The sequence below is a fragment of the Pinus tabuliformis genome, chromosome 9 (assembly GCF_031772625.1).
Source record: "Pinus tabuliformis cultivar Carrire ecotype Pingquan chromosome 9, CPIR1, whole genome shotgun sequence".
Classification (NCBI taxonomy): Eukaryota; Viridiplantae; Streptophyta; class Pinopsida; order Pinales; family Pinaceae; genus Pinus; species Pinus tabuliformis.
In genome coordinates this window covers 1,179,228,898-1,179,244,490 of record NC_142307.1, presented here as the reverse complement: position 1 = coordinate 1,179,244,490, position 15,593 = coordinate 1,179,228,898, and positions in this window count along the sequence as shown.

The window sequence follows — 15,593 nt, the reverse complement described above, 5'->3', positions numbered from 1 at the left end:
CCACATCCTCATCCTTTCTTGAGAGTGCGTTTGCAACAACATTTTTCTTCCCTTTTTTATAGATGATATCAAAGTCATAACCCAACATCTTTGTGACGAATTTTTTTTTCTCTTCTGAAGATAATATTTGTTCCAAAAAGTATTCAATGCTATCATGATTTGTTTTTACCTTGAAGTGTCTTCCCATTAGGTAAGGTTGCCATTTATTTAGTGCATGTAGTATTGCCAACATTTCCTTCTCATAAAGAGGTTTGTGTAAATACTTTCCTTTTATTGCATGACTTTCAAAAGCAATAGGTCTTCCTTCTTACATTAAAACAACACCAATTCCATTTCCTGAGGCATCACATTCCTCAATAAAGGTTCTTGTGAAGTTTGGCTTAGCTAAGACCAGTGCTTGGCACATTTCCTCTTTAAGACGTTCAAAGGTCTTAGTTGCTTCTGGAGTCCAAGAAAATGCATCTTTCTTCATTAATGTTATTAGAGCTGCTTCTATGCTCCCATAATTCTTAACAAACTTGCGATAATACCCTGTCAACTTGAGAAATAATTGAAGATGCTTTATGGTTGTGGGGATTGTCCATTCCTTAATGGATTTAATTTTGATAAGATCTACCTTAACACCCTCATGAGATACAATATGACCCAAATATTCCACTTCTTGTACTCCAAAGAAACATTTGGATTTTTTTGCATATAATTGTTTCTCCTCCAATAGTTTGAGCACCATGTCAGCATGTTGAACATGATCCTTCCATGACTTGTTGTAGATTAGTATATCATCAAAAAATACTAACACAAATTTTTTAAGGAAGGCTTTGAAAATGGAATTCATCAAACCTTGAAATGTTGAAGGTCCATTGGTAATGTCAAAAGGCATGACCAAAAATTTATAATGACCCTCATCATAAACTCATGCATGTCAATTCTGAGAAAGACCTAGTTGAGACTAGAGTGCGGGGACAGTGTACTATTTGTTGTAGATTTTTCTGAGTTGTACAGATGGTGCATGCAATTAGGAACTGACCCTAGAAGGGATAGCGCACTTTTGGATACACCGATTTCCCTTTAAGATGGCCTAATCAGCTATAGGAATTGCGCAAGGAAATAGGGACTTGGAGAGCAGAGAATTGGCTAAGTGTTGGCCAAGAGCTTTCTTGCGAGTTGGAGATTGATTTTACTGAGTGTTTGGATTGTTCTTGGGAGAAAAAGCATTACATTATCATCTTGGATTTATGATTAATGCAATACAGATAGTGGGGTTTTGAGCTGTGGCTTTCCTCAGATATTTATTGTGTTATGTTCCATTGATGTTCTTCCTCTTGCTATTATTGTTTTGCTCGATCTTTATTTTCTTTTGTTGTAAAGAGTAGAAGTAGATTCTTGTCTCTTGTTTTAGTAGATTACATGAGCTTGTGAATCTACAGGAAAATATACAGATCCATTTGTAGAACTTTACTATTATATCCCCAATGTATACATGCAGGTTGGTAGTGCTGCAAGCCTTATCTATGTACTCTTGTAGAGAGCTGCTCTGAAACTCCCAGTTGTATTCCTCCTACTACCTATTGAGGGACTTGAGACGTTCCTCTACACTACGTAGTTTAGCTGCTAACTCAGCACATACCCCTATGATCTCATCAATTTTTTTATTCTCCTATAAGATTGTGTCTTGAGTTGTCCTAACTCTCTAATTTAGCATCATAAGATCTATCTTGAAATGTGTGATATTTCCTGAAAGTCCTCTATTGTTGATTCTGGTGCCCTGTTGAATATCTTTTACATGTCTGCATCGGATGCCCTATGACCACCACTTTAACTTGAGCCTTTGACTAGCTCTCTGGAATGGTTCATCTTGCATGTTATGTCTGTCATGCTCCCCTTCATGATCATGCTCAACATATTAGTTTAACGTTACTGGTTCCCCATTTAAGTCTCCTTGAATTTCTTCTTCCTGACCTTCTCCAATGGTGGGGACAATTTTTTGTCCATCCTCTCTAGTTTTCAAACATGGATGTACCAGTGGACTCTTATTTATAATTGCTTGCTCATATTCTTCATGGATGGACCTAGTTCCTACCACATCATTAGGAATAATTACCTCCTTCCTTTCTTCATGTATTTCGTTAAGTTGACTGATTATCATCAACTTCTCCTGCAATTTTCTCTAAATAACATTGTGTTGTTGCTCACCATATGTACTTGACTGCTCAGATCCTTTAGATGAATCCTCATGGTATAATTGAATCTCTTTTTGTTCTGTCCTTTTTTCCTCCTTTCTTTCACCTGGACATGAATGGTTAAGTGCCCAAGATCCCTTGCAGATAAAGCATAGTTCTCTCCTTCTTAGTTCATTCTTGCTACAGGTTTTATTTTCTTTGTTCTTGCTTCCTCCTTCAATCCTCTTCAGCTCCTTCCTAGTCAGCACTCTTCTGAGAAAATTTATGTTTTGCATGACCAAATTTTCAACTAAATCATAGGCAGTTGGTGATACAATTAGTTCCTTTCTCCAAATGATACACAATTTGGATCTTAGTATCTTGCAGATGTTGGCATCTTCTTCTAAAAACAATGAAATAATCTTTTGCATGCTTTTTTTGACACGTTTTGGATGAGCTAATGTAATGTCAGTGTAAAATTTCTAGAACACATAAAAGATTAATTCCTCACATTCCAGATTCAACATGAATGTGCCAAAGCTAAACTCTACCACGACTTCTAAAATTTTGCACCGCTTTTGAAAAGCAGGAAGCATGATGTTGTTCAACCCTTGAAGGGCTTCTACTATCAGTTACAATATCTCTATCATGATATAATTATTGTAAGGTGGTATAGGCGATGTTAAAGTTATGATTTGACTGAGACAAGAGGCAATTGTGAGTCTGGCCTCTTCACAAGGATGCTCCCAAAGTTTGGGTTGTATTAATACAAGCATGGATGGCTTAAGAGCCCAACTAAGTTTCTTTGATTCTGGTTGCCCCACCTTGGATAGACATGTGTCTAGTTCCTCAAACTTATGAAGGTCTATGGTTGACTTTGTTTTCTACAATTCAGATCCAAGTGCAAAGAGCTTAGCCCCTCTTCCCTATCCTTCATTCACTTCCCATGGGTGCTTCTGCTACAAATTATCATAGACTCTTTTCGAGAAAGGTCTACTGCTTTGCTTTGATCATTATTTTGGTCTAAACGAGGTAGTTTTGTGTAAACGACCATATATTCTTACTAGTTCATCAAGAAGTTTCTAGGTGTTTTCTAAATTCTCTTCACGACGATGCATCTTCCCCCATACTAATTATTCATAGGGAGATTGTGTTAATTATGTTTTTACCCCAACATATTATAGCCACAGACTTAGAAATTATTCTCCCTTTACTTCTTTTTTATCTAACTTATCAACTACACTCACAATTATTAAGCAATATGGTTACAAATTGGTAGCCCTAATCTGAAAATGGTTGGTTGAAACTAGGAATATGCTTACATACACAAATTTTCTGAACCCATTTCTACAAGTAATATTTGAAGTTGTTGGTAGCCACCTTTCCAGACTAAAATATGGCAACTATTATAAAATCTGCACTAATTTCATTGAAATTTTTTGTTACTATGGTTCAAACTCTTTAAAAAGCAATATACTGCAAGACTTCATGTCTTTGTGAATGGCAGGCCATGGAAAGACATTATGCATGTAATCTAATGATTCAACGACTCCTACAACCACTTTCAAGTGCACGTTCAAGGAAGGACTGACTTTGCCCTACCTCCTGAAATATATGTAGTCCATAGATAGGGCTATAACCAAATTTCATAAAATAGTAAATGAAAGACCTCACCATATAATACATGATACTATAATTGCTACCATAATGATGTGAATGTGCTTCAATAGAATAAGAATCTCAAGCACCTTCTCTATTTTGGTTGAATAATTCAATATTTTTAGTCCCACTTATTTTCCATCTAGAAGAAATCCTCTGTACACTTGAGTCCAACCTCCTCTTGTTATAAAATTTCCACCAAGAAAAAGGATGTCACATAATCAATGTGTATTCATAGGATACCGCTCTAATATTGTTCATGGAATGACCTGTTCCCACTTGGATCTCGATCTCCGCTCCTCCCTATGCCTGTGATCCTAGTTTCTTCATCCTTCAATTTCTTTTGCACATCCACACTCCTCAACCTTGCTCCCTAACCTGGTAGTTGAATCTCTTTATGGGCTTACTACGAACATGATCCAACAGTCGTCCCATGATGCAAACAACCTTCAATCACTAGTTGCTCCATATCCAATGTTGATCTCATGCTTTTGAAATAATTCCAACAAAGGCCACCTCCCTCAACTAAGTACTCCTGCACTAGTTGTTCAGGCTCTCACAATCAATGGAATACCTCAGTCTTGACAATGGCGGAAATAACTCTTGCCTTCAGTGCTTCATGGCTGTGTAAATCAATGAAACTCATGACTGTGTAAATCAATGAATTCCCCTCTGGCCTCTACAACCCAATTTCATGTGTAAAATGATCCTTGATTCATATATACACTATGTGGCCTTTACATTATAACAAACTCCCATAAACAAGTATGATGGCTTCACCCTGCAAATCAATGGATTGGTCCACTATTTGACCTAGTGTTGCGAGATATGGCCTCATGACCTAGCAATCTTGGTAGATAGGTGTATAACCCCACAACTTAGTGTTCTTTTTTGTGGTTTCTAACTGCACGCTACGTGAACAACCCCAAAGTTTTAGGTTCTTTAGCAAGGAATTTTCTTCGACCTCCAACCTCCATTTGAGAATATCATAGCATGGACTATTATGCAACTATCCTCCAACCTCAAGATACATTTTTTTTCTTTCAGAGTAAGATATATGTGATTAGAGCAGCGTTATTGACTCTACACTCCTAGAGGGACACGGTGAGTCAATACCCAATATGTAGAGAACATTGGCCTGCCTAGGCAATCCAAATGGATCCGTCCAACCTCAGGATGAGTGGCCTCTACAGTTTGATGGTCTCCTCAGCCCTCAAATGTTACATAGGAGAATAAAACCTTAATCCACCTCCTTTATGATCATAATAGTGGCCTTTCATCCTTCATGACAAAGGTTTTCACTTATTAAACTTGACTTCTCCTCGATTCAGATCTAGGTGAGATTTATCATTCAATCCTTTTTACCAAATGGGTTGATTTCTCAATCCTTTTCGTTGCGCAACACGAACCCTATGCTACAGGGAGATCTTGGTCTCATGAGAAGATCATTTTCCTCGATCTCCCATAAGAAAGGTTAACTCTAACAAATAAATCTCTTAGAGATAAAATTATTCATCTAACTGGGGTATTTAAAGAAAACCAACGAAATTGGGCGAGTTATTGGCTAGGGTGATTATGGAGAATCATCGAAGACTAGTTTCTCCTGACCCTCGATCTATAATAAAAATACAATCAGGTTGGCAGGATGCTAACTCTTATACCACTGTAATATCCCAAACATTAGAAATCTTAACAAATCTAGCGCATTTTAGCATTCTGAATAAAGAAAACCTTCAACAAGAAAAAGAACACATATGAGGTCTAGAATTGCAGCAATCTCTGTACAAGATATGCTTTGTTCTCACGAATTTTAGATTAGAAACGGTTGAGTTTTGAGCTAGTGGAATGGCGCTCAAGGATAAACTCAGAAACATATAAGTGTGAGAATGGAGACAGTATGCCCCAGTATCTCACGAAGTTCACCCAATGCCGGGATGAGCTAGGAAGTGTGGGGGTGACTGTCAGATGATGAGGATGGTGAGTCTAGCACTCCTTGACCTTCCTAAGAGTTGGCATAGCTACCAGGACTTGGTGAATGGAAGGGAGAGACATCCAGGATGGGAGAGACTTTGGTCGGATCTTGTGCACGAGGAGATTAGACAATGCACCAGAGACAGTTCTTCATCTATGCATGATGAGGAGAACTATGCCTTAGTGAGTAAGGCGAAGAAGGGGAAGGGGAAGGTTTCTCTTTCCGAATCTAGTTCTTCCAGTGATGGGAAGAAGGTTGACAAGTTGAAGGTGAGATGCTTTTGTTTTCATGAGTTGGGCCATTATGCTACTAATTTCCCAAAAAAGAAGTCCAAGAAGGGATCCGGGGAAGGATCTGAAGGTGAGGCACTTGCTTCACAGTTTGAGTTGGATTTCACACTCTTTGCATGCATGGTTTCATCCAAGATGGGAAGTGGTTGGTTTCTTGACAGTGGAGCTTCTTTCCACATGACCGGTGACAAAAGTTTGTTCAGTACTTTGGAGGAGAAAGATCTCCAGATACTCATAGGGATGGGTAATGATGAGAAGTATAGTGTCTCAGGTGGAGGCACGGTTATGTTTTAGAGGGAGCATAGAGCTCGCCTTACCTTGTCCGATGTCAAGTGTGTACCAGGACTGAAGAGAAACTTGGTGTCGATCATGATGCTGGAAGACAGAAGCTATGATGTAGTCTTCAGTAAGGGAAAGGTTTTCCTTAGACACATCATCACTAGACAGGTGAAGCAGATTGGTTCACGAGTCAAGAACCTGTATGCTCTTGAGGTTCAAGATGCATGCAAAACCTTGAGCAGCGAGGAAACTGATGGAGACTTGGTGGTTGAGAGGGAGCATATATTACCTCTCAACATGCAGAGCCAGAAGAAGTCTCAGATGATTGTGGAGGAGCCACAATTGGTGCAGCAGCTTTAGGAGGTTGTGGAGCAACCACAACAAGGGAAACTAAGAGGAGATCGAGTAGAGACATCTACACATGCAGAGACCTCCAATAGGGGGAAACTTTGAGCCAGGTGGGCTGAAGGATCACATGCAGCCATACCTCTCGGTAGGAGGTGGGGCAATATAGAGTGATCATCCCAAGGAGGAGGGGCAGGATCCTTGAGGTACCCAACCTCTTGCATGAGACCTTGCTACGGGAGTCCCGATGTGTAGTAGCAGGAACTGATTGATTGGGTAGAGACAGATGCAGATGGAGCGGCAGAGAGAGCGACAGTGCAGGGAATCCCAGGACAACACATAGAATGCAGGCTACAGCAATGCAAGAAGCACAAGTGTTTTGCACAGTGCTAGGTGGCACAGAGAGGTGTGCAATGGTGCGATATGCAAGGAGATGTTGCAGTAGCGCAGATGTCAGAGAGGGAGCACTTGTTAGCATCAAGTAGAGCTTCAGCATCAGATTATGTTCCTAGCCCAACAGGGAGGTCAGTTGGGAGGTGTAGTGCAGATGTAATGTTGGGAGATAGAACCAGCAGTAGCACGGATGTAGTCAGAGATCAAAGTGACAGAGGCTAGAGTAGTCAGATACTGAAGAGCACAGAGATGCAGAGTTTTCGGTCGACAGAGGCAATAGCAGTAAGAGACTTTGATGACAGAGCAAGTGAACCGGCCAAATGTGTTGCATGCAGAACATTCCAGAGTTACAAGATCGGGTTTGAGAGGGATCCTTTATTGTTGAGAGGGAGTGTTGAAACAAAACACAAGCATGCACACATAGAAGCATCAATCACACATATCAACACAGTATTTTCCCGGGGAAAGCATCTCACTAAAAGCCCAAACTATTTGTATATTATATTGATTGAGAACATGTAACAATACATAGTACAATACTCATCCCAAGTACTCAGTACTATCTCCTCATGCTACAGACAATACAGCTCAGATCTGATCTCCAAATCTCCCCTGCTGCTTGCCTGCCTCCACTGCACAATACCTGCAAGAGAATGAATGAATCCAAACTCGTTCCAAGTTCTTATTTACCCTGGAAAGTCACTCACACTAGAAATCATGTGAGCACAGGCTATCTATTGGGCATTCTCATGGGAATTACTTAATCTTGTGAAAATCTCATGCACAACTGACAGCTACAACTCACCCTTTCAATTATCTCTAGATGAGGTCTAGAATTGCAGCAATCTCTGTACAAGATATACTTTGTTCTCACAAATTTTAGATTAGAAGTAGTTGAGTTTTGAGTTGGTGGAATGGCGCTCAAGGATAAACTCAAAAACATCCAAGTGTGAGAATCGAGACAGTATGCCCCAGTATCTCACGAAGTTCACCCAATGCCGAGATGAGCTGGGAAGTGTGGGGGTGACTCTCGGATGATGAGGATGGTGAGTCTAGCAATCCTTGACCTTCCTAAGATTTGGCATAGCTACCAGGACTCAGTGAATGGAAGGGAGATACTCCTAGGATGGGAGAGACTTTGGTCGGATCTCTTGCAAGAGGAGAATAGACGACGCACCAGAGACAGTTCTTCATTTATGCATGATGAGGAGAACTGTGCCTTAGCGAGTAAGACGAAGAAGGGGAAGGGGAAGGTTTCTCTTTCCAAATCCAGTTCTTCCAATGATGGGAAGAAGGTTGACAAGTCAAAGGTGAGATACTTTCGTTGTCATGAGTGGGGCCATTATGCTACTAATTTCCGAAAGAAGAAGTCCAAGAAGGGATCCGGGGAAGGATCTGAAGATGAGGCACTTGCTTCACAGTTTGAGTTGGATTTCACACTCTTTTCATGCATGGTTTCATCCAAGATGGGAAGTGGTTGGTTTCTTGACAGTGGAGCTTCTTTCCACGTGACCGGTCACAAAATTTTATTCAGTACTTTAGAGGAGAAAGATCTCCAGATACTCATAGGGATGGGTAATGATGAGAAGTATAGTGTCTCAGGTGGAGGCACAGTTACTTTTCAGAGGGATCATGGAGCTCGCCTTAGAGCTTCAGCATCAAAGTATGTTCCTAGCCCAACAGGGAGGTCAGTTGGGAGGTGCAGTGCAGATGCAATGCTGGGAGATAGAACCAGCAGCAGCACAGATGCAGTCAGAGATCAAAGTGACAGAGGCTAGAGTAGTCAGATACTGGAGAGCACAGAGATGCAGAGTTTTCAGTCGACAGAGGCAATAGCAATCAGAGACTTTGATAACAGAGCAAGTGGACCAGCCAGATGTGTTGCATGCAGAACATTCTAGAGTTACAGGATCAGGTTTGAGAGGAATCCTTTCTTGTTGAGAGGGAGTGTTGAAAAGTCTGTAATCGGGCCAGGTAGCCTATGGATTCATCCTTCTTTTGGAAGGTGAGATATCCGGTGAATGCCCGTACAGTCGATCTCTATACAAGAAATACTTTGTTCTCACGAATTTTAGATCAGAAGCGGTTGAGTTTTGAGCTGGTGGAATTTGAATTTAATTCCAAAGCAAGAGTGAAACTTAGAAACATTCAATGTGAGAATGGAGATAGTATGCCCGAGTATCTCACGAAGTTCACCCAATGCCGGGATGAGCTGGGAAGTGTGGGGGTAACTTTTGAGGATGAGGATGGTGAGTCTAGCACTCCTTGACCTTCCTAAGAGTTGGCATAGCTACCAGGACTCGGTGAATGGAAGGGAGAAATTTCCAGGATGGGAGAGACTTTGGTCGGATCTTGTGCAAGAGGAGATTAGATGGAGCACCAGAGACAGTTCTTCATCTATGCATGATGAGGAGAACTGTGCCTTAGTGAGTAAGGTGAAGAAGGGGAAGGAGAAGGTTTCTCTTCTCAAATTGATCAGTTAGACCAAATATTCACAGAGATTATCCTGATTATACACTTATAAGCGGAACATGCATAATACATAACCTCCTCTACGTTGATCATCAATTTTGCGGAAACAAAACACAAGCATGCGCACATAGAAGCATCAATTGCACATATCAACACAGTATTTTCCCGAGGAAATCATCTCACTAAAAACCGCAACTATCTGTATATTATATTGATTGAGAACATGTAACAATACATAGTACAATACTCATCCCAAGTACTCAGTACTATCTCCTCATGCTACACACAATACAGCTCAGATCTGATCTTCAAATCTCCCCCGTTGCTTGCCTGCCTCCACTGCACAATACCTACAAGAGAATGAACGAATCCAAACTCGTTCCAAGTTCTTATTTACCTTTGAAAAGTCACTCACACTGGGAATCACGTGAGCACAGGCTATCTACTGGGCATTCTCATGGGCATTACTCAATCTTGTGCAAATCTCATGCACAACTGACAGCTACAACTCACCCTTTCACTTATCTCTACCACTTTTCTTCACTGAACTGTCCATGCACTGAGTTAACTGATGTATTCTTCAGTGGCATTATGAGTTTATGAATTAATTAATAACTAATTCACCCAACTCATCTCTAGTCTATTGCTCAGTTAGACTAAATATAACTAGTTTAATCAAGTCAAACTGAACACAACTCCATCAACTGCTCCTCCAACTCAACAGAACTCAACCACATGAGTTCTAACTGATGTCCTACATGCAACAACTCAACTAACTCATAAAGAAAGAATATTTCCTTCTGAAAGCTGCATGTGCCACATCTGTAGCTCAAACTGAAGTGCTCCAAGAGAATAAGATAATGTTTAGAGTCCAAATATTATTAAGGGCTAATAATATTTGATTGTTCTATATTTAGATTGACAGTCACTCCACTGTGATCTAAAAATAGAAGTCCATCTATTTTTCCCAACATGACCAATCATCCATAAACAGCATCTTGCAACTCATAGACATGATCCATATGTCTAAAAATAGACATAGTCTAAAAGTAGACTTGCGCCAAAAATTTGTCTCCGGGACCACTTAGTGAAGGCGACTCCTTTCCACTAAGATCCATCATCTTGTTGCATCTTCAACAAGCATTTCTTGTTGCACACTTTTCAACACTCCCTCTCAACAAGAAAGGCTTCCTCTAAAACCCGATCCTGTAACTCTGGAATGTTCTGCATGCAACACATCTGGCCGGTCCACTTGCTCTGTCATCAAAGTATCTGACTGCTATTGCCTCTGTCGACTAAAAACTCTACATCTCTGTGCTCTTCAGTATCTGACTGCTCTAGCCTCTGTCACTTTGATCTTTGATTGCATCAGTGTTGCTGCTGGTTCTATCTCCCAGCATTGCATCAGCACTGCACCTCCCAACTGACCTCCCTACTGGGATAGGAACATACTCTGATGCTGAAGCTCTACCTGCTGCTGACAAGTGCTCCCTCTCTGACATCTGCGCTACTCCAACATCTCCATGCATCTCGCACCATTGCACACCTCTCTGTGCCACCTAGCACTATGCAAAACACTTGTGCCTCTCACATTGTTGTAGCCTGCATGCTATGCATTGTCTTGGGATTCCCTGCACTGTCGCTCTCTCTGCCGCTCCATACGCATCTGTCTCTACCCAATCAGTCAGTTTCTGCTACTACGCATCGGGACTCCCGTAGCAAGGTCTCATCCAAGAGGTTGGGTACCTCAAGGATCCTGCCCCTCCTCCTTGGGATGATCACTCTATATCGCCCCACCTCCTACCTGGAGGTATGGCTGCATGTGATCCCTTAGCCCACCTGGCTCAAAGTTTCCCCCTATTGGAGGTCTCTGCATGAGTAGATGTCTCTACTCTATCTCCTCTTAGCTTCCCTTGTTGCGGTTTCTCCACAACCTCCTGAAGCTGTGGCACCAATTGTGGCTCCTCCACAATCGTTTGAGACTTCTTCTGGCTCTGCATGTTGAGAGGTAATATATGCTCCCTCTCAACCACCAAGTCTCCATCAGTTGCCTCGTTGTTCAAGGCTTTGCATGCATCTTGAACCTCAAGAGCATACAGGTTCTTGACCCATGAACCAATCTGCTTCACCTATCTAGTGATGATGTGTCTAAGGAAAACCTTTCCCTTACTGAAGACTACGTCATAGCTTCTGTCTTCTAGCATCGTGATCGACACCAAGTTTCTCTTCAGTCCTGGTACATACTTGACATCAGTCAAGGTAAGGCAAGCTCCATGCTCCCTATGAAAAATAACCGTGCCTCCACCTGAGACACTATACTTCTCGTCATTACCCATCCCTATGAGTATCTGGAGATCTTTCTTCTCCAAAGTACTAAACAAACTTTTGTCACCGGTCATGTGGAAAGAAGCTCCACTGTCAATAAACCAACCACTTCCCATCATGGATGAAACCATGCATGCAAAGAGTGTGAAATCCAACTCAAACTGTGAAGCAGGTGCCTCACCTTCAGATCCTTCCTCGGATCCCTTCTTGGACTTCTTCTTTGGGCAATTAGTAACATAATGGCCCAACGCATGACAATGAAAGCATCTCACCTTTGACTTTTCAACCTTCTTCCCATCATTGGAAGAACTGGATTCAGAAAGAGAAACCTTCCCCTTCCCCTTCTTCGCCTTACTCGCTAAGGCACAGTTCTCCTCATCATGCATAGATGAAGAATTGTCTTTGGTGCATCGTCTAATCTCCTCGTGCACAAGATCCGACCAAAGTCTCTCCCATCCTGGCAGTCTCTCCCTTCCATTCACCGAGTCCTAGTAGCTATGCCAACTCTTAGGAAGGTCAAGGAGTGCTAGACTCACCATCCTCATCATCCGACAGTCACCCCCACACTTCCCAGCTCATCCCGGCATTGGGTGAACTTCATGAGATTCTGGGGCATACTGTCTCCATTCTCACACTTAGATGTTTTTGAGTTTATCCTTGAGCTCCATTCCACCAACTCAAAACTAAACTGCTTCTAATCTAAAATTCGTGAGAACAAAGTATTTCTTGTACATAGATTGAGGTACCCAACCTCTTGGATGAGACCTTGCTACGGGAGCCCAATGTGGAGTAGCAAGAACTGACTGATTGGGTATAGACAGATGCAGATGGAGCGGAAGAGAGAGCGACAATGCAGGGAATCCCAGGAGAGCGCATAGCATGTAGGCTGCAGCAATGCGAGAGGCACAAGTGTTTTGCACAATGTTAGGTGGCACAGAGAGGTGTTAAATGGTGCGAGATACATGGAGATGTTGCAGTAGGGCAGATGTCATAGAGGGAGCACTCGTCAGTAGCAGGTAGAGCTTCAACATCAGAGTATGTTCCTAGCCCAACAGAGTGGTCAATTGGGAGTGTTTTTGGTCCAAGTGTTGTTGGACCAAAGTGGACCAGGCAAATGTGTTGCATGCAGAACATTCCAGAGTTACAGGATTAGGTTTGAGAGGAAGCCTTTCTTGTTGAGAGGGAGTGTTGAAAAGTGTGCAACAAGAAATGCTTGTTGAGAATGCAGCAGGATGATGGAGCTTAGTGGAAAGGAGTCGCCTTCACTAAGTGGTCCAGCAGGCAATTTATGGCGCAAAGTCTATTTTTGGATCACAGCAAGAGTGATCACAGCAAGAGTGATCACAGTAGGAGAGATCACAGTAGGAGTGATCACAGCAGGAGTGATCAGAGTCTATTTTTAGACTACTAGTCAAAAATAGAAAAGTCAAATATTATTGTCTCATAATAATATTTGGACTATAAACTTTATCTTATCCTCTTGGAGCACTTCAGTTTGAGCTACAGATGTGGCACATGCAACTGTCAGAAGGAAATAAGCTTTCTTTATGAGTCAGTTGAGCTATTGCATGCAGGACATCAGTTAGAACTCATGTGGTTGAGTTCTGTGGAGTTAAATGAGCAGTTAATGGAGTTGTGTTGAGTTTGACTTAGTTGAACTAGTTGTATTTAGTCTAACTGATCAATAGACTAAGTGATGAGTTGGGTGAATTATTTATTAATTAATTCACTAATTATTAACTCATAGCGCAACTAAAGAATACATCAGTTAACTCAGTGCATGTACAGTTCAGTGGAGACAGGTGTTAGAGGTTGAGATTGCTATCAGTTGTGCATGAGATTGTGCACATGCATGGATTGAGTAATGCCAATGAAGACTGCGTAGTGTTGGGGCCAATACCAAGAAATATAGCTTGTGCTCACATGATTCCCAGTGTGGGTGATTCTCTTGAGGTAAAAATGAGTTTGGTTCAGCCATTCTCATTCATTCTCAGCAGGTATTGTGCAGTGGAGGCATGCAAGCAACGGAGGAGATTTGAAGATCAGATCTAAGTTGTATTGTGTGTAACAGGTAAAGATAGTACTGAGTAGTTGTGAGGAGTATTGTACTATGTTTGTTACATGTTCTCAATCAATATAATATACAGATAGTTGGGGTTTTTAGCGAGATGCTTTCCCCGAGAAAATACTGTGTTGATATGTGTGATTGATGCTTCTATGTGTGCATGTTATTGTTTCTGCCTATGTAAATTGATTATCAACGTAGAGGAGCTTATGTATTGTGCATGTATTCTACAATAGTGCATGATCAGGATAATCTTTGTTGAACATGTGTTTATTATTCAAAATTTATACAAAGTCCACTTGTGAAAGTTGAATGGATCCACTGCTCAAATGTCACTATGGGGTTTTCATCCCTGGATCAACTTAGAACTGGCACCACCAAGTTTCCAACAAAGCATAATAAGATAGAAAAACTCTAAATGATCTGAATGCCTAGTTCCTATCCCCTTTATAGGCTTGATGGACTCTCTAGAAACTTTACTTTATTATTTTCCCTCAAAAAATGAAAGAAAATATGATGGGGAGATGCCATGGGAAAATCCATGGTAAATACCATAGGTGGATTCCGTCCATTTTGACCATATACAAAAAAGGGAATATTACAAATATAAAAATTAAAATTAAAATTAAAATTAAAAAAAAATAATAATAATAATAAATAAATAAATAAAATGTGATTGGTTCAATGACGAGAAATGATGCCAAGTTCAATATACTTCATCTAGGTATCATTTTAATGCAAGCTTAGAAGCAAAGGAAATGACCATGGTAGGTGGTTCCATGATTATATTTTGGGTAGTACAAATAGTTGTTTTTAAATACTTTGTTGTAGTTTGTTTGATTTGGAAAATATAATAGTAGATAAAGGATTTGAAAGCATAACATTCTTCATCCTTCACAAGTATAGATGAATTGGTAGTAGAGTATTTTATTATATTTCATAATTAATCAGTAGTCGAGAGGTTGCGACTAACTATATTCTTGAATATTTGGAGACTTTGTGTGGTAAATTTTTGTTAATATCCATCAAAGTTTATGAGAATGGCATCATCAATTGTGTTCGGTTAAAACAAGCTCAACAAGGATTGATAATTAATGAACTATCAAGAACTGATAAATACTGAAAATAAAACGCTCTCCACCCAGGGAATTATGTTCCATCAGAGGCTACCAAGCCAATAGAAAACTAAGAATAAGATTTCTAGAAAATTGCAAAATTATTTTTGAATTTATAAAACAATAAAAATATTAAGCATTTTCATGAAATTTTGATTAAAAATACAAAATAAATAACAAATTATGCACAACCAATACAATTTGATCGATGTCATAATCCCTTACTAGGCAAGTATTAAAAATTTATATGTACAAGAGAAATTTAATATATATATATATATATATATATATATATATATAAATAATTTAACTTTAAGAAACAACTTTAATTTTAAATAATAAAAAACATTTATGAAGAATATAAATTTTACTTTTTAACATTGTCCTCATATCCCTTTAATATTTTTATTAAACATATTATTAAACACCTTATTATTCCTTGCAGCAGCAGCAGGGTAATAACTTATTTTTAAAAATTGATGTTGACATTAAATCTAAGTTGTTCGAAAATTTATGAAA